This window comes from Mandrillus leucophaeus, unplaced genomic scaffold (genome assembly GCF_000951045.1).
Source record: "Mandrillus leucophaeus isolate KB7577 unplaced genomic scaffold, Mleu.le_1.0 Scaffold757, whole genome shotgun sequence".
NCBI classification, from domain to species: Eukaryota; Metazoa; Chordata; class Mammalia; order Primates; family Cercopithecidae; genus Mandrillus; species Mandrillus leucophaeus.
Window position 1 is genome coordinate 95953 of NW_012108219.1, and position 18635 is coordinate 114587.

The following is an 18635-nucleotide window of genomic DNA, read 5'->3' on the forward strand; positions in this document are numbered from 1 at the left end:
GGAGGCGGAGCTTGCAGTGAGCCGAGATCCGGTCACTGAACTCCAGCCTGGTCGACAGAGCGAGACTCCGTCTCAACAACAACAACAAAATATTGACTAATAGAGCAGAATAGATGGCTTGGGAGCAAGTGTGCATACATTTAATAAATGAGGCTGTGATAATTGATTATCCATATCAAAAACAATGGTATTGAGCCCCTACGTCACATTATACACAAAAATAAAAGTCCCCAGATGAAATTAAACATCCACACATGAAAAGCAATATTGTAAAACTTAGAAGACAATATAGGATAATATCTTTACCTTCTCAAGGAGATTTCCTTAAAGAAAGACTTCCTGAGACCCAAAAAACACTCCCTGTAAAAGATCAATACATTCACTGTTATGGTTAATAACTTCTGTTCACTACAAGATATCAAAAAGAGAATGAGGTAAGTCATGATGTGTTCAAGGTATTTGCAACTTGAGTACCTGACAGAAGATTAGAGAAGAGAACTGCAAACAGTAAGAAAATGCAAAGAATCCTTTAGAAAAACTCCAAAGACACGGACATTTCACCGAAAAAGAAATACAAATAGCTCATAAGGGAAATGCAAAATGAAACAATATTTATAACTCATAACATGGGCAAAATTTTTAAGTATTGAGAAACGTGGAACATCACGAACTCTCCTTTACTCCCAGTGGAGGGTAACTACTTTGGAAATAAATGGCATTACCTAATAAATACAACCCAGCATCTCCACTCCTTAGATACATACCCCAGAAAAATTCCTACATGTATGCATGGAAAGGGATTGGCAGACATGTTTCAGATGTTCACAGCTGCATTGTTCAAAAAAGCAGAAAACCCAGAAATCACTTGAATGTGTGCCTGGAGTAAATAGTAGAAAGGATAAAGACATTGAGTATAATCATCCAGTATGATCCTATCGAATATGTAAAATGGTAAAATGGCGATAGGCAACAACATGGATGACTCAGGAAGATGTTGTTAAGCAAAAATATGTACGTATAATTTGCAGAAGAATACATGTGATGTGAGTCATTTATAGTGTCTTATTTATGAGACCAGCAGTGGCTACATAGGATAATAAAACCACAGACTATTAGATGAAAGTGTTTGCCGACAAAATTGAAGCCAATATCTTCTTTTTTACAAATGAATAAACTGAGGCTCTGGGAGGGGAAGAGATTTTCCCAAGCTCACACTAATATTTAGTAGTAGAGTTGAAATTTAAAAATTGGTCCCTGGGTTCTAACCAAGACACCCCATTCACCATGGGCCTGGGGATATACTGAATCTACCGACACTTAGCTGTGTGAGCCAGCACAGGTCAATTATGTTCTTGAAGTCACATTGCCTCCTGAATGAAATGTGTACGAGAAATAATGAGCAGCATCTCATATGGCTGTTAGGACATTTGCATTGAAGTACTGTATGCAAAAGTTTATAATCCAAGTGTAATGAATCCTGGTTCTTTACATCCTGCCCATGATAGCAGCAGAAGGGGAGTAGGCTGAAATGGTATGGTGTCATCAGCCGAACACACACCCAGGCAGGAAAGCACCATACTCCAATGACAGATAAAGAGCCCAGGACTTCTCTGGGTGTGCTTACGCACAGGAGGGCATATAGGTGTTTCTAGTTAAGTGTGTTATGCCCCTTGACTTTTACTTTTGATACTCATACTGAATTTATTTCTGGTTCCAGATGACTAGACATTCACTTTGCAAATAATTGTTGTGGCTCCATGTTTGCTCCAGACACAGAGCTTTTATTATCACCCAAAGATCCCTATGGGAACCAAAAGAATCGAACTGAACCAAGATTTCTGCCAGAATCAATTTCCTGAAGCCAGGAGGCTTTATCATTCACAGTCTGTGCAAAGGATTTTTTTTTTTTTTAAAGAAAAACGGACTCCTTTATTTATTTCTCCCTTTACTCCGCCTCTCCTTGCCCCTTATTTTGCCCTGACTTTGGGATCTCACCCTGCATGGAAAGGGATTGGCAAGCAGATTCCTACTTTTGGGGGCACTATGTGACACCATCTGTCAGCTCTGACTCAGGACCTTTTGCTTGGCCCTAAGCAGAGGTGTCGGAGGCTGGGGCTCTCTGATGCCCACACAGGGTCATTGGGAGGTTGGCCGAAGGATACCAAGCAGATTGCTGCCCCCAAATATGACTCCCTTGCCTATCCAGGTGTCTATAAACCCATCATTAGAAAGACAGTCTTTAAGACTCATTTCCAGTACTTTCTGAAAAAGAAAGCAAATTCCCCTGAAGGCATAACACACTAAGCCCCTCTCAATCAGCAGTAGAGAGAGGCTGGGCCAATGGAAAGGTCAAAGTCATGAGCCAGGTGCACTCGGCTTCTAATTCTAGCTTGGCCATTTACTATCTGAAATCCTGAACTCCTGTGAGCCTCGGTTTCCTCATCGGAAAGTATGGAATCAATACTACTTAGCTTGCAGGGTTGTTGTGAGAGGCAGCAACAAGAAACCCAATGCAATGCCCAGCACTCACATCAAAGGAATCCTATACATAGACACCATAATTGTCAACATCTTTGTGGAAACATCTTTGTCAACATCTTTGTCAACATCTTGTTAAGGAGGCTGGATGGAGAAGGCACCGCGTTCTTCTTAATAGACATCCACTTTGATGTGGGTCTAACGTTAGGGAGTGATGTCAGGACTCTGGACACACTGTGTTCTGAAGCAGCAAACAGGCAGCAAAAAGACAGCTGAGCCAATGGGACAGGAGCAGCCTCTGTCCTGGCCAAGAACTGTCACTCAGCTCTCCACAAGTCAGGAGCACCGTCCCACCTGGGATGACTTCTGGGCAAGGTAAGGCCTTGACAGGTCCCCAGAGGAACAAGTGGCACACATGAGACTCGGGTCGGACTGGAGGGCATCTTAAGGCAGGGAAGAGGGGTGATGTGAAAGGAAAGGGTTAACAGGTAGAGCCTTCAATAAGATGTGGCTTCTCCTTCACTGGAGAAGCCAGGAGGATTTCTGACTACCATCTCACAGGAAGAGAATGTAGACCAAGGACCACGAGGGGAACTTTGTAGGATTACGGAAACTTCATCATTTCCTTCTGATGTATTTCTGTGCTTTACTGAAGAGTTCAGCGATTTGCCCAAAGTTATTCGAATCACCCCATAAGGGGCAGAAGCATGCCTCAAACCTCTGGTGGAGCTTTCATCTCTTGGGGAGAGAAAATCTAGGCTTCATTTGAAGAACTGCCATTTAGGCTGCTTGGCTGGGGAAGAACAAGACAGTACTCAGCTGAACAGCTTGCTGAGGAATGTGGGCTGGGAGAAGAGCTCGGAAAAATGAGTGGCAACCTGACGTCACTATGAGGGTCAAGAGGTGAGCAGGGCAGCGGGGCTGAAACACCTCAGAAGACAGCAGCCCAGACTCAAACTCCTCAGACTGGGAACCAGGGGAGACTGAAAATCAGGGAACAATGGGAAACTGGCCAGAGAGGAAATGCCGTTTACTTCCAGGCCAGAGTTCCAGGCCACCCTGGGAAGGCAAAGAAGCCCTAGAGCAGTGGAGTCCAACAGACCTTTCTGCAACAATGGCACATTCTACAACTGTGCTGTCGGTAAGCTGGGCACAAGCCACAAGTGCTTATCAAACACTTGAAATGTGGCTAGTGTGATTGAGAAGTACTTTTAATTTTATTTAAATTCAATTAATTTAAATTTAAGTTTAAATAGCCACATGCGGCTAGTGGCTACCATATTGGACAGTGCAGCCCTAAAGAGTCAGGCTGTTTAAATTTTGCAGGAGCTGAGGACCCTTGAACTGATTCTATTTGATAGGGTAAGGATGGACAGCTCCTGAGACTCAAGTTCAGGCAGGGAGGTCTGGGACCAACTGAGATGGACGTCTGTGCTGGAAATTCTAAGAACTGACCCACATTATCCGGAGAAAGAAGCCATTGTTCCCTCCCATGCCTCCCTGCTTCAGCCTTTGCCTTCACTGAAGACTTGGCACTTGGCGTCTCTCACTCATTGGTCAGGTGACAGGTGTTACCTGCCCAGTAACTAGTCCTTATCCCCTCTTCCTTCCGCTCAGCTGGGAATCCTCCTCTGTGCTCCCCTAGTGCCTGCAATACCTCACTTGTAGTCCCCTCTTTACTTATCTGCTTGACTAGCTTCACCCTGCACATAGTATGTCCTCAGTGAGAGTTTGCTCAGGGCTGACAGGGGTCACATGACAGAGCATCACATTCTTGCTGTATGACTCAGGCAAATTAATTACCTTTGAGCTAGCTGGGGAATATTCTTCATGACAGAACTAGTAGGACTTCATTTCACATCTGTGTTCCAATTTACCATACTCAGATTGAGCGCCTGCTGCATGTCAGGCACCAGGCATTACAGAGTGAGTAGGTCACACTCCCTGCCATCAAGGAAATCCACAGTTAAGTTCAAGGACATACAAGTTTTATCAAAAGCAGACTGGTTAAGAGCACGTGTCTTGGAGTGGGTCGGAGCAAGGTAGGCAGCCTGGCTTTGCCATGCTCTAGAGGCAAAGGCCAAGTGATCTTAGGTGATGAATTCACTTTCTCAAGTTCTGTTTCTGTGTCTGTAAAATAGCATCATGATTCCGTACGGCCCAGGTGTGAGGTTTAAATGAGAGCTTATTTTTCTCACCAAGTTACTGCCAGCTCTCAGTGCTTAATCTTCCATTTAATTTAACAATAAAAACAGCTGGGGATCCTGACACAGGTGCACGGCTTGCTCTTGCTGGCCTTTGACCACAGCAGCAGCATCTTTCCTATGGCTGTTCTCTCCTCCTCACCCTGCACTGCAGGCAGCCTGTTTTCCTTTAAGCCCTCCAAACACTGCCAACTCAAGATGCAGCATGTCACAGACTTGCACTGAGGTTTGGGACAAGTGGAAGGGCTGGGTCACACTTACTGCCATCATGTTGTCATTTCTGCTTCTTCCCCGGCCTCTGCCCACTCCCCTTCTGTGGGGCACTGTCCTTTGCTCCCCCTCACTCTCTCATTCCTCCACTGCCCAAGAGACCCCACCCCGACTTCCAGTCACTTAGGAGCCACCTCTGGCCAAATCCTAGATTCCTCTTCATCATGCAGGACAATTTATTTCCTTTTTGTCTTACTTTCTTATCTAGGTTATCTGTTCCTAGGAGGCTTCCTGTTCATAATCAAATGCGTCAATTCAGTTGTTTTTCCCAGCCAGAAAATCAGAACTATTTTTAAAGATTGATTCACTGACCATCAAGCTTAAATAGCAGGCAGATTCAAAAAATAACATTTCCTCACCCCCTTCCGTTTCCTTAATCCCAAAGCCAGGCGCAGATGAGCAAATCTGTGGGCTGGGTGGGTCTGATTACTAACCATTTTAATACCGCAAACACCTGAGATTTTCTTTGTGTACGTTTCAGGTGCCATCCAGAATCATTTGTTACTGTTCCTCTTTGCTTTTCATTGAGAATAGAAATAATTCACCCACACATATGGAGATGCAATAGTCTTCTGGAGGGGAGAGGGGAGAAAGTGAATCTTCTGTCAAAATAGTCTGGGCCCCACATCTGCCCCTTTCACTCAGCCTTTGCTTATAGTGGGCCTGGCTGGGTGGGGTAGCCGGGGGCTCTGCTCAGCCCAGCGTCTGTCACTCCCAGCAGAGCCAGGGCTGTCTTCAGAGCTTGAGCAGGGAAGTGACTAAGTGATGACAGAGAAATAGCTGCCAATTCCAAGTAGAACTGCCACCTCTGAGAAGGCACAGCATTGTCTTTTCAGATGGCATTTTCACAATGAGCTAGCTACAGAGCCTGAGGACCCGACTGGATTCCTGTCCAAATGCCCAGGCATCCACTAATTCACAGAGTTGTAGAGTTTTACGCTAGGAAGAAGCAATCAAACTTGATAGTGAAAGGCAAAGTTGTAGGCCATGAGCTTGATTTGGAACAATAGAAAATTCCTAAGGGAAATTTCAAGAATACCAAGATTTCTGGGTGAATGCTGAGGAAAGAAGGGTAGTCTTATTCTAGAGACTTCAGTATTAGCTGCTGCTCTGACACTAACATCCTGTGTGATCGTAGACAAATTCCTTACTTCTCTGGGCCTAAGTTTTCTCTCTTATAAAGTGAGGACATAGGATGGGATTAATAATTTTCAAATTGTGTTCCAAGGATCTTGTAGACAATATGTTGGGAAAATCCTGGGATCTATAGCATAGAATAGTTCGGTAATGACTTTCTCAGAAACTTTAATGTGCCAATATGCACCTGACTTTCCAGGACAAAGTTAACATGCAAGTTTTCATAAGCAACTAAAAAGATTCTAATGGAAAAGATGACATCCAAGCCACTGTGTCCTTATTGACACAAATGATGCTTGTTTTGGACATCTGGCTACACAGTTCAGGAAGGTGGGGAGAAGCTAAAGGAGGTGGAAAGAGGAACAGCATAAGCCTCGAAGAAGTAGAAAGCGAGTCCCGTGAGAAGAGAAAAATCATAGTAAAAGGATGTTAAATGAAAAGGAAAGATGAGTAAAAGGCATTAGATTGATCTCCATTTATATAAAGAACTTTAATGAAGAATTGGAGATCATGGAGGACCAGGTGAGAAAGAGTAACTTAAAATTTAAATATTTAATAGTAAGAAAAAAAGTCCATATTTGTTCATGTTATTACCATTCCCAGTACTCTTCATTCCTATGTGTAAATATAGATTTCCATTTGCTGTCATTTTCATTCTGCCTGAAAGACTTCCTTAACATTTCTTAGAGTGCACGTCTAGTGGTGATGAAGTCTTTCAGCTATCGCGTGACTGAAAATGTCTTTATTTTGCTCTCGTTTTGGGATATATTTTTACTGGGCATAAACTCTAAGTTTACAGTTCTTTTTTCCTTCAGTGCTTTAAAGATGTTGCTCCACTATCCTTCTACTTTCACTGTTTTCAGGGAGAAATCTGCTGTAATTCTCGTCTTGGTTTCTCCAATTTCTCCAGTGTAATACATTGTTATTCTCTGGATGCTTTCAGGATTTGCCCCTTTTCTTTTTTTTTTTTTTTTGGTTGTTTTTTTTTTGTTTTTTTGTTTGTTTGTTTGTTTTTTATTATACTTTAAGTTCTAGGGTACATGTGCACAACATGCAGGTTTATTACATATGTATACCTGTGCCATGTTGGTGTGCTGCACCCATCAACTCGTCAGCACCCATCAACTCGTCATTTACATCAGGTATAACTCCCAATGCAATCCCTCCTCCCTCCCTCCTCCCCATGATAGGCCCCAGTGTGTGATGTTCCCCTTCCCGAGTCCAAGTGATCTCATTGTTCAGTTCCCACCTACGAGTGAGAACATGCGGTGTTTGATTTTCTGTTCTTGCGATAGTTTGCTGAGAATGATGGTTTCCAGCTGCATCCATGTCCTTACAAAGGACACAAACTCATCCATTTTTGTGGCTGCATAGTATTCGATGGTATATATGTGCCACATTTTCTTAATCCAGTCTGTCACTGATGGACATTTGGGTTGATTCCAAGTCTTTGCTATGTGAATAGTGCTGCAATAAACATACGTGTGCATGTGTCTTTATAGCAGCATGATTTATAATCCTTTGGGTATATACCCAGTAATGGGATGGCTGGGTCATATGGTACATCTAGTTCTAGATCCTTGAGGAATCGCCATACTGTTTTCCATAATGGTTGAACTAGTTTACAATCCCACCAACAGTGTAAAAGTGTTCCTATTTCTCCACATCCTCTCTAGCACCTGTTGTTTCCTGACTTTTTAATGATTGCCATTCTAACTGGTGTGAGATGGTATCTCATTGTGGTTTTGATTTGCATTTCTCTGATGGCCAGTGATGATGAGCATTTTTTCATGTGTCTGTTGGCTGTATGAATGTCTTCTTTTGAGAACTGTCTGTTCACATCCTTTGCCCACTTTTCGATGGGGTTGTTTGTTTTTTTCTTGTAAACTTGTTTGAGTTCTTTGTAGGTTCTGGATATTAGCCCTTTGTCAGATGAGTAGATTGCAAACATTTTCTCCCATTCTGTAGGTTGCCTGTTCACTCTGATGGTAGTTTCTTTTGCTGTGCAGAAGCTCTTTAGTTTAATTAGATCCCATTTGTCAATTTCGGCTTTTGTTGCCGTTGCTTTTGGTGTTTTAGACATGAAGTCCTTACCCATGCCTATGTCCTGAATGGTATTACCTAGGTTTTCTTCTAGGGTTTGATTTGCCCCTTTTCAATGGTTTTAAACAATCTGATCCCGTGTGTCTTGGTATAGTTTTCTTTATGTTTCATTGAGCTTCTTTGATCCATAGATACACAGTTTTCATCATATTTGGAATATTTTCAGTTATTAGTTCTTAAAATATGTTTTCTGTCCACACTTCTCTCTCCATTGCCTCTTGGCGGCTCCAGCTACATAGGTATTATGCTCTTATAATTGCCCTGCAGCTCACTGATGCTTCTTTCTTTCTAGGGGGAAAAAGAGGAGGGGTCCCTTTTACTTTCAGTATTTCACTTTGAATATTTTCTATTGCTATGCCTTTCAGTTTAGTAATCTTTACTTTCGAAATTTCTAATCTGCTGTGGATGCCATCCAGAGTATTTTTTATCTAAGACATGATCGTCTTCATTTCCTCAAATTTCATTTGGATCTTTTAAAAACATCTTCTATGTCTCTACTCAACTTTGTGAACACACTGGAGTACAGTTACAACAAACGCGTTAATGTCCTTTTCTGCCTGCTCCATCATCAGTGTCAGTTTCTAGTGATTGACTATTCTCATTCTGGGTCACATTTTTTTAGCTTCTTTGCATTGCACATTCGATAACCTTTGATTAAATGTCAGACATTGTGAATTGTACCCTGCTTGGTGCTGATTATTTTTATATCTCTATAAATATCTTTGAACTTTATTCTGGGATGCAGTCAAGTTGCTCTGAAACAGTTTGATCCTTTTGGGTCTTGATTTTGTCATTGTTTAGGTGGGTCCAGAGCAGTGCTTAGTCTAGGGCTATGTATTCCCTACCACTGAGGCATGACTTTCCTGAGTACTCCACCAATCTACCACGAATTATGTTTTTTTCCAGTCTGGCTGGTTAGAACAGGTACTATTCACTGTCCTGTGTGTGCCCTGGACACTGTTCTCTGATCCTTCCAGGTGGTTCTCCCTCAGCCTCAAGTCGTTTCCTTAAAAACATATGTTAATCTGTGCTCTGCTAAATACTTGAAAAGGAACCTCCACAGATCACTCTCTGCGCAGTACTTGCTTTTTGGTACTCAGTCTTGCAAACTCTACCTCTCTTCATCTTTCTAGACTCTCAGCTATGTTTCCTGACTTCAAGGAATCTGTCAAGTTCTATCCAGACTTTTCCTCCTGATGCTGTAGGCTGTAAACTCTCTGAAAAAGGTATTATGGGACAATGACAGGGCTCACCTCATTAGCTAGTCGTCTCAGGAATCACTGTATTTGTTGCCTAATATCTAGTAACTTGAAAATATTTGTTTCATATATTTTTTCTGTTTTTCTTGGTTATTTCAGTAAGAACATATATCCAACATATATTCAGTTCCTGTTACTCTATATCTGGTGGAAACAGAAGTTCTTAACTTTATATTTTAGCAGAAATTTTAAGTTAAATGTAATTTTGGTTTTGCTACCACTTATTATAAAAACAAAAACCATTGAATTGAGAGACCCAGGAATATTGTAGGGTCCTTATGTTTGGAGATCTTAACAAAGGGGACAGATGGCATTAGTTAAGAGGGGTTATTTATTAAGAATTCCTTCTGATGTATGTGACAGAAAATGAATTCAAATCTTCAGCAAACACACACACACACACACAACTTTTTGGCTTAATACAACTCCTGGGAAGTCCAAAGAGTTGGGCCAAGCAGATCTATCACTCAAAGTTTGAATGACTTTCCAAACACACATCTTCTGTTGACTTGTGAGCCAAGATAAAGGGAACAATCCTCTTCTCAATAGAAATAGTCTGATCATCCCTGTTTGAGTCATGTGAACACTTCTGGATTAATTAGTTTCCAGAGAAATAAATATTTAGGTTGCTCTGAGAGTTTAGCTTAATTTGGATTTTGTTCTCTAGCCTCTCTGAATTCACTGACTCCCTACCTATCTCCATGATTGACAGTCTCATTAGAATCTCATGCAGTTGGGGAGGGACCCTGGCTGGTCAAAAATTTACCTGTGAAACAACAGGGAGCTATATCAGATGGTCTGGCAAGATTTCCACCTACTCTAAAAATGTATAGTTCTAAGAATCAAAATGTTATTAAAAGGATTTGAAAAATATCAACTATAGGGCTTCAAACAATGCATTATAAATTGATTCTCAAGAATCATTTCTTAAATATTCATTGTTTTTCTAATTTTTAAAGTAATACATGCTTATTATTAAAATTTTGGACAATTGAGAAAATCTCACTACTCAAAGAAGACCCCAATAACATTTCAGTGTATATCTGAATTAATAAATAACTTGATTTATTTGAATTAAAAGAAAGAAGACCTTAATAAAGACTGTAAGCTCTCTTTATTTTACATGCTTACAGGTGGAGCTGAAACCAAATCCTGACATTTATGCCCCCAGTAAAAATGAGCAGATTTTTCCATTAATTCTGGTATATGTGCACTAATGAAGGTCTTATGGCTCTAATTACTTGCTAGTGTCTGCTCTGCCCTGTGCACTACTCAGTAAGATGCACATCATTCAGGTCCAGTCATTGCTGCTGTATTCTGTTGCATCCAAGCTTCACTATAATTTGCATTTTATTTTGGTATATTTCAGAAGAATCTTATATACAGGCAGGAGTGGTGAGGTATGTGTTGAATGAAACCCATGGTTAATTTTGTGTTGATTCTACTTATGCATTCCTGCATTCATCCTTCATTTACCCATACATTCAATTACCTTTTATGGAATTCATACTATGTTCCAGGGACTTACAGGGTAGTCGAGAAGTAAATGTGAACAAAACAGACATAATTTATTTCTGCTCATAGCTTGACATTTAGTGGAAGATATGGAAAAAATAAACAAGTCAATGAAATAATTACAGACTTCCATAAGTGCTGTGAAGGAAGCAGAGTGTTGAGACATAGAATTTAGACAAGGCAAGGTTCTTCTCTGCTTTAAACCTTTCATAGGTCTCCATGGGCTATGCAATGCAGTTCTGAAGTGATCCATTCTTTAAGACTCGGTCGGCCGGGCGCGGTGGCTCAAGCCTGTAATCCCAGCACTTTGGGAGGCCGAGACGGGCGGATCACAATGTCAGGAGATCGAGACCATCCTGGCGAACACGGTAAAACCCTGTCTCCTAAAAAATACAAAAAACTAGCCGGGCGAGGTGGCGGGCGCCTGTAGTCCTAGCTACTCGGGAGGCTGAGGCAGGAGAATGGCATAAACCCAGGAGGCGGAGCTTGTAGTGAGCTGAGATCCGGCCACTGCACTCCAGCCTGGGCGACAGAGCGAGACTCCGTCTCAAAAAAAAAAAAAAAAAGACTCGGTCATGGACTGGCTGTGAGGGCGAGGAGAAGGGGATAGCAAATGACTTCCAGCTCCTAGCCTTGAACAGGTTGGTGAGCTGCAGACTGAGGCAGTAAAAGTGGCAGAAAAGTGGTCTTAAGGTAGTAACACTCCTTTAATCAACGTATAAATTCTTCCAGAGAAAAGTAAGAAATAGGTTTTTTTCCCCTCTGGGACTGATTAGAATCATACGAGAAAAGTATCCAGACTTCTTGCCAGTGGTGCTTGCGCATCAAAGGGCATGGCAAGAGGATTATGTTACGAGTCTGTCATCTGGGGGTTCACAATTGTGACCTGCAGGTTGACACTTGCTTGTAGACAAAGAGCTAATTTTTCTTGCATTTTTAAACTGGGAAGTTCTCCACAGAATTCCTACTTTTCATACTCGAAAAAACAAGATGATTTGTTAACATTCTGACATGACAACAACTGGCTAAAATTGAGGGGTGACCTTCTCCTTCCGAAGGCATCTGCACCTTTGGTTCACCACAAGCCTCACCACTCCCTAAAGTCTATCTCAGCTGCAGACTGAGTCCTCAGTGACTGCCATGTTGCAGGGCCCCTGTGCGATAAGGGCAGGGACATGGAAGTCTGAGACCACAGAGCACATGGGTGATCACGGCTGTAAACACACAATCAATCTTCCCTAATTGCCAAGGAGGCTTGAATTTCCTCCAAGGTGCTCCACCAGCTGCCTTTCCCCTGGTAGTGCTCCCAGGCCATAGCTGCTCTCCCCAACCAGTGCGTGCTGGTGTCTTGGTTGGATTGAACCCAACAACCCACCCTGTACCAAGGAGTCCTGCAGGTTAACTGCAGCCTATCAACTATTCAAGCACTATTAACACTAATATTTTCAATAATATTAACAGGAACAAGTATAAACCACTTATTATATTCTAGGCACTCTTCCAAGGGCTTTGCATGTATACAGGACTCCTTCAATGAACCTGGGGTAGACACAATTATTCCCATTTTATAGATGTGGAAACACACAGAGAAGTACCTTATGCCAAGGTTACATGGTGTGTGATTAGCAAGAAAGAGGATGCTAGATTAAACCCCTGGCAGTACTGCTCTTGAAGAATCTCTTGACCTGTGCTATTGTTTTAAAATACAATACTGTTATTTTTAAATAGAAATTATTCCTGTTTTGTTTTACTTATTTTTCAAGCTTAGTGATGCATACTTGAAATCTTCCAGTGGTCACATCAATCTGAAATCATTGATTAATTCTAAATGGTGTGCCATGTGGAGCTTTCCTGTCCTGTGCCTTTGTGCACATGTTTCTCTCACATGAATCGTGCCTCTCTCCTCCTCCTCCTCCTCCCATGCAAGTCCTGAGTCACACGTCCTCTGTTCTGGGCAGCTTCTGGTAGCAATTTGCATATGCGTTTTACAGGTGGCATGACCACATTTTCTGAGACAGTCTTGATTTTAAATACTTGGCCCCATTGTTATACTTTCTCATACCTTGGAGCCAGATTGTGGATCCTTGATTCAGAATATGTGACTATGACATATTTATAGCCCTTTCCATCTCTATTGAAGGTTTTACAGAATGATGTACAAGTCTCCCCTATGAGACAGTGAAGTCTTTCAGAGTAGAAGTCATGTTTTTCTCATTGCACACTGCAGCATGGAGCCCAGCTTGGGACTTACACATAAGACAAATGGTATGAAGAATATTGCATGAAGTGGACAAAAAAAAAAAAAAAAAAGGAGGAAATCTTGTACCTTTCTAGATCTCAGTTCTATGTCCTTTTCTTTACTTAATAGCACATTCAGTTTCCTTTTTCTCTCTCCCTTCAAACCAGCTTTGTTGAAATGATGGAAACTCACTTTGAGGCTGATGACAGCTTTGTGTGTTACCTCCCTAGGCACTTAAGTTTCAACCAGCATCAAAGGCCTTAACCAGAAGCACCCATATATAAAAGGGCAGTGGCCAGAATCCCAAGTGGGTGAGGGAAAGTGTATAGTAAATGCATAACCATGCTGAGTTTAGAGCAGCGGTTCTGAGCCAGGGGTGATTTTTTCCATCCCTCCTCTCCCACTCCCATCCCCTGGGCAATGTCTGGAGACGTTTTTGATTGTTACAACTTGGGAAGGAGGAATCTACTGGTATTTAGTGGGTAGAGGTGAGGAATCCTACTCCATATCCTGCAATTCACAGGATAGCCCCACAACAAAATATTTCCCAGACAAAAATGGAAATATTGCTGAAGCTGACAAACCCAGGTTGAGAGAGTGTATCGGTTTCCTGTGTGCTGCTTCCAGTGCTGCTGTCACGGTGTTCCACAAACACAGTGGCTTAAAACAGTACAAATTTATCATCTTACAGTTCTGGAGGGCAGTGTCTGAAACGGGTCTCTCTGGGCTAAAATCAAGGTATCAGCAGGCTGCATTCCTTCTGGAGGTTCTGAGGAGAATCTATTCCCTGCCTTTCTTTACTTCCAGAGGCCACCACATTCCTTGGCTTGTGGCTCCAGTCCTCCATCTTCAAAGCCAGCAACGTTTGCCAAGTGAATCTTAGGTTGGTGTCTTTCGGGTTCTCCCTCATATACCTCCTTCCACTTACTAGGAACCTTGAGATTACATTGGGTCTACCCAGGTAAGCCGGGATAATTTATTTATTTTCAGGTCACCTGATTAACTGCCTTCATCCTATTTGCATCCATAATTTCCTTTTGCCGTGTAACCAGCATGTTCACAGTGTCTGAGCATTAGAATGTGAACATTTTGGGGGACCACTACTTTGCCTACCACAGAGGATCTGCCCTGGTTAGGCAAGTATTGGCCACAACTCAATCCTAAATCAAATATATTTACTGGCTTTATCAAGCCGGTAAATCAAGCCAGTAAATACATTCATCAAGCCAGTAAATACATTTGATTTACTATTGAGTTGTGGCCAATACTTTACTTGACCCATGTTCAAGTCATTTCAATAATGCCCAAATACTATAATGTGATTTCACCATAATTAAATGTGGACCATTCAAACTGTGTAATTGATTTCATTTCCTTTCAGTTAGAGTTACTCACTGACCAAGGCCTGCCACATGACCTCTGATGGCACTGTTTTCCGAGCTGTAGAAGTTGTTAACAGCTCTGGGCTCAGCCACGCCTGCCTCTCACTGTGATTACCAAGTGAGAGGCTTATACACAAGGATTAATAGCCAAGTGGAAATCAATATGCATATTCATTAAGTGCCAGATGCAATGACTTCCAGTGCAGAGATAGGAGAGCCCAGAGAGACTTCGCTCTCCTTCCCTGAAAGTTTAAGACACCAGCCTAAATCTGCCCCTCAGTTACAGGCAGAGTGGAGGTGGAGAGAAAGAGCCCTGACTAGCCTCCCCTGAGAAGGCGGCTCAACCAGGTGTGCTTACCACGGGGAGGAGGGGCATGCATGAGTGAGTGCACAGGAACATGGACCTTTAAGGCCCAGTAACCCGGCGCACTAATAAAATATGGCCAGGCGGATGCCCTGGGCTCTGACCAATCAATGATCACTAGGCAGTGCTCCCTTAACCCAACTTAGACAATTAGGCGAAAAAAAGACTGGCTGACATGAATTTAGGTAGCCCCAGATTACACTCTTAGGAGACATGCAGTAATTTGGGGGCCTTGGGCAAAAGTATCATCCACATAACCTCTGCCTGAGATGACTGCCTTCTACAGCCTGCTGGAGCCTGGACTGCGGCTCCCCACTGCCATCCTAAAACCCGGTCTTCCAGCCCACTTCAAGCAGGGTAGGTGCCTACAAACTAATATTCCCTGGAACATACAATGATCCTTATTTTAGGAGCACAGTAGGAACACAGCTATTAGGTTGGTGCAAAAGTAACTGAGGTCTTTGCCATTACTTTTCATGGCAAAAACCATAATTACTTTTGCACCAACCTAACACAATTGCAGGCATGCTCCAACTCTTGACAGGAAGACCCTAGTGCTGCCTTGGTATGGAATGGAGACTGTGGTGCTGTTATCCTTGACCTTGGGGTGTCACGTGAGCCCAGATATTCTCCTTTAGAAATGGCGATATGATTTGAAAGAAATTATATAATGAACATGTGCTTCAAATGAAAGAATCAGGATGATACTGTCAGGGCTCAGCCTGTTAGGCTAATGCTCTGCGGGGAGGTAGCTTGGAAATTGTTTTTAGGATGAGAATGGGCCACACGGAGTAAAGAAAGCGTGCCTGCTGGCAGCCGGAGGTCTCCTGTCTCTTCGCCTTCATTGTGCATGTGCCTAGGATGCCGGCTACAGTTGGCAGGACTGTCGTTAGTGAACATTGTTGCTGGATGCTGACCTCATGGGCTGTCTGGGCCTTCCTTTCATTTACTGTTGGCCTGAACTTGCCATCCCTGGCTCTCTCTGCTCTATCTAAGTGTCAGTCAGGAAAGAAGAGCAGACTCCCTAGTGCCCCCCACAGTGCAGAGTGAGGCAGCCCATGGTTGAATTAAGAGGTGTGGTGAGTGGTTGAGTAGCTGTGCCTCACTGGCACTAACAAGTGCAACTGCCAACCTGGAGGAGGATTTCAGAGGGGTCTGGCCTGGAGAGAAGGGGTGAGGCCTCAGAAAGGGATGACACTGCCATATACAGAGCTGCCCAGCAGCATATCTTGCCCCCTCAAGTTTTGGCAAAGGCCCAAAGTCCCCCATGTGCACCCATCAAACCCCCTCCACTATATGGGAGTGTATTCGTTTCCTATTGCTGCTGTAAAACAACTATGACAAACTTAGCGACTTCAAGCAACACAACTCTATTCTTTTACAGTTCTGGAAGACAGAAGAAAGCAAGGTATCAGTGGGGCTGTGTTCCTTCTTCAGGCATCAGGGAGAATCCATTTCTTCATCTTTTTCAAATTCTAGAAGCACCTGCATTCCTTGGCTCAGGGCCCCCTCCCCACCTCACTCTGACCTCCTACTTCTGTTGTCACATCTCCTACTCATTCTGATCCTCTTGCTTCCCTCTTATGAAGACCCTTTTGGTGACCTTGGGCCCACCTAGATAATCAAGCGTACTCTTCCCAGCCCACGATCCCTACTTCAATCATATCAGCAAAGTCCCTTTTATCATATAAGGTAACAGGTTCCTAGATTAGTGCATGTACTTCTTTTGGGGGGCTCTTACTCACCCTGCAACAGGGGACCACAGCTGGTGCTGTGTGATGGGAGACCACAGCACACTTGCACAATTTGGCCCTGCAATGCCACCTCATCTGACCCACACTGGAAACCAAATCAAATGCCAGCACCAGCACCCCCTTGCTAGTCTAGGCCCACATTAGCAGCTCTCTGAGTTCTCCCTTGCACCTGAATCTGCTCATCTTCACCGTCCTGGCCAAGTGATCTTGCTGCTCTTTTCCTCCTTCTCACTTTTTCTTAATGCCCAGAATGATTGCGTTGTGCCATTTCCCTGGTTCTATCTAACCTTGGATTCTCTTATCCATGCTCTGCCCCTCCTCCCTGTGGCCCCGCCACAGTTGAATATTTCCCCAGAAAGCTCTCCATGGTCCTACAAGTTTTGTAAAGTGTGAGTATGTCAATGCTCACATGGAAAGTCACAAGTATGTGATCTCTGGAGGCCAAGGATAAAACTTGAGGACAGCAAATGTGAACGCGGATGAGGTCATATGCTTCCTTCTTTCAAGCAGAGCATCATGCACTATGAGCAGGGGCAGAGAAGAAATGGAGCACTTTGAATGACGTGGGGACAGAAAGCAGAGAGCTTTGCCATAAGCTAGTGTGCCCCAAAGGGAGATCTGCTTAGGAAAGACTTGAAAGTAAATGAGGAACACTCAGTGGGAGTGGGGGGAAGATGCTGATGAGTGACTCTGCTCAGAGGTCTTGTCTCTTAGACACAGGCAATAATTGCTTAAGACATCTGGGGGCCACCCCCAGGAAGCAGGTTATGAATCCAAGACAAGAGGATCAACCAGAGAATAGACCAGGAGACTGGGAGGCCAAGCTTGGATTGGAACCAAAGGTGGTAGCAGCAGGGACACACCCAAGAAAGGAAGCAAACACAAACATCTGGCTGCTGTGTGAAACACCAGGCTGTTATGAACAAGCCGTGCAATCGGAAATTGCCTACTTCAATAGTCAGTCCTTATCTCAAATTACATAAAAATGCTTTAGCTAGAGCTGACTGAAAAAGAATTAATTCCCGGGGAGAAAGGAAAGGGGAATAGATTCTGAAGCATGGTAGGGTGGATGCCAGATGGGGGTCTGAGGAGTGACTGAGGGTAAGGGATGGGGTCCCTGTGTGTGTAATGATCCCTCCAGGGGCCTTCTGGAAAAGGGAGCAATAGGGCTATGGCTGGAGGAGCACATGGGGCAAAAATGGTGTCTGTTTTGTTTGGAGGCTGCTTGAGTGATGTTGGAAATGATCCAGCACAGGCAGGTGATGACCTAGCCTTTGCTCTAGCACCGGCTGTTTCCTTTAGCAGAAGCCAGAGATTCCCGACTCCCACCATTCAAGGATTCGCTCGATTCCAATCACCGTCTCCCTCCTTTTGCTCATTTTCTGCTCCCCCATTTCTGTTCTAAACACTCTCATACCAGAGGGTCTGACCGGCCAGTAGGCACAGACACCTGGGCAGGGGGGCAAAGAGAGGAGAGAAGCGTCAGGGAAGGGAAGCATGAGGGCAGGGTTGAGTCAGGGATGGGAGACGAAACAATAGGCAATAAAAAAATGGGTGGGGAGGAAGTGGTAATGGGGGCTCAGGGAGTATGGGTTATGGGTCAAGCTGGCAGGGGGTGCAGGGGACAGAAGCTGTGAATAAGCATGAGGAACAGGCAGGTCACAACCAACCTGAGAGTGAAGCACAGAGTGAGGCCCAGGAGTGGGCTACGGCCCCAAACCTCTCCGAATTCCTCTCGTATGGTACTCTATGGTGAGCCTGTTCCTCCCGCCTTGATGATGTAAGACCCTAAATCACTCAACCCTTCAGACAGCACCCCCAGAGGTGCATTGGCTGCAGCCTCCACAAGGTCCCCAGGGCAAATTATTCCATTTGCTTTCTTGCTCTCCTGTGGATCAGTTCCAAATCTTTATCCCCTCCCCCCCCCACC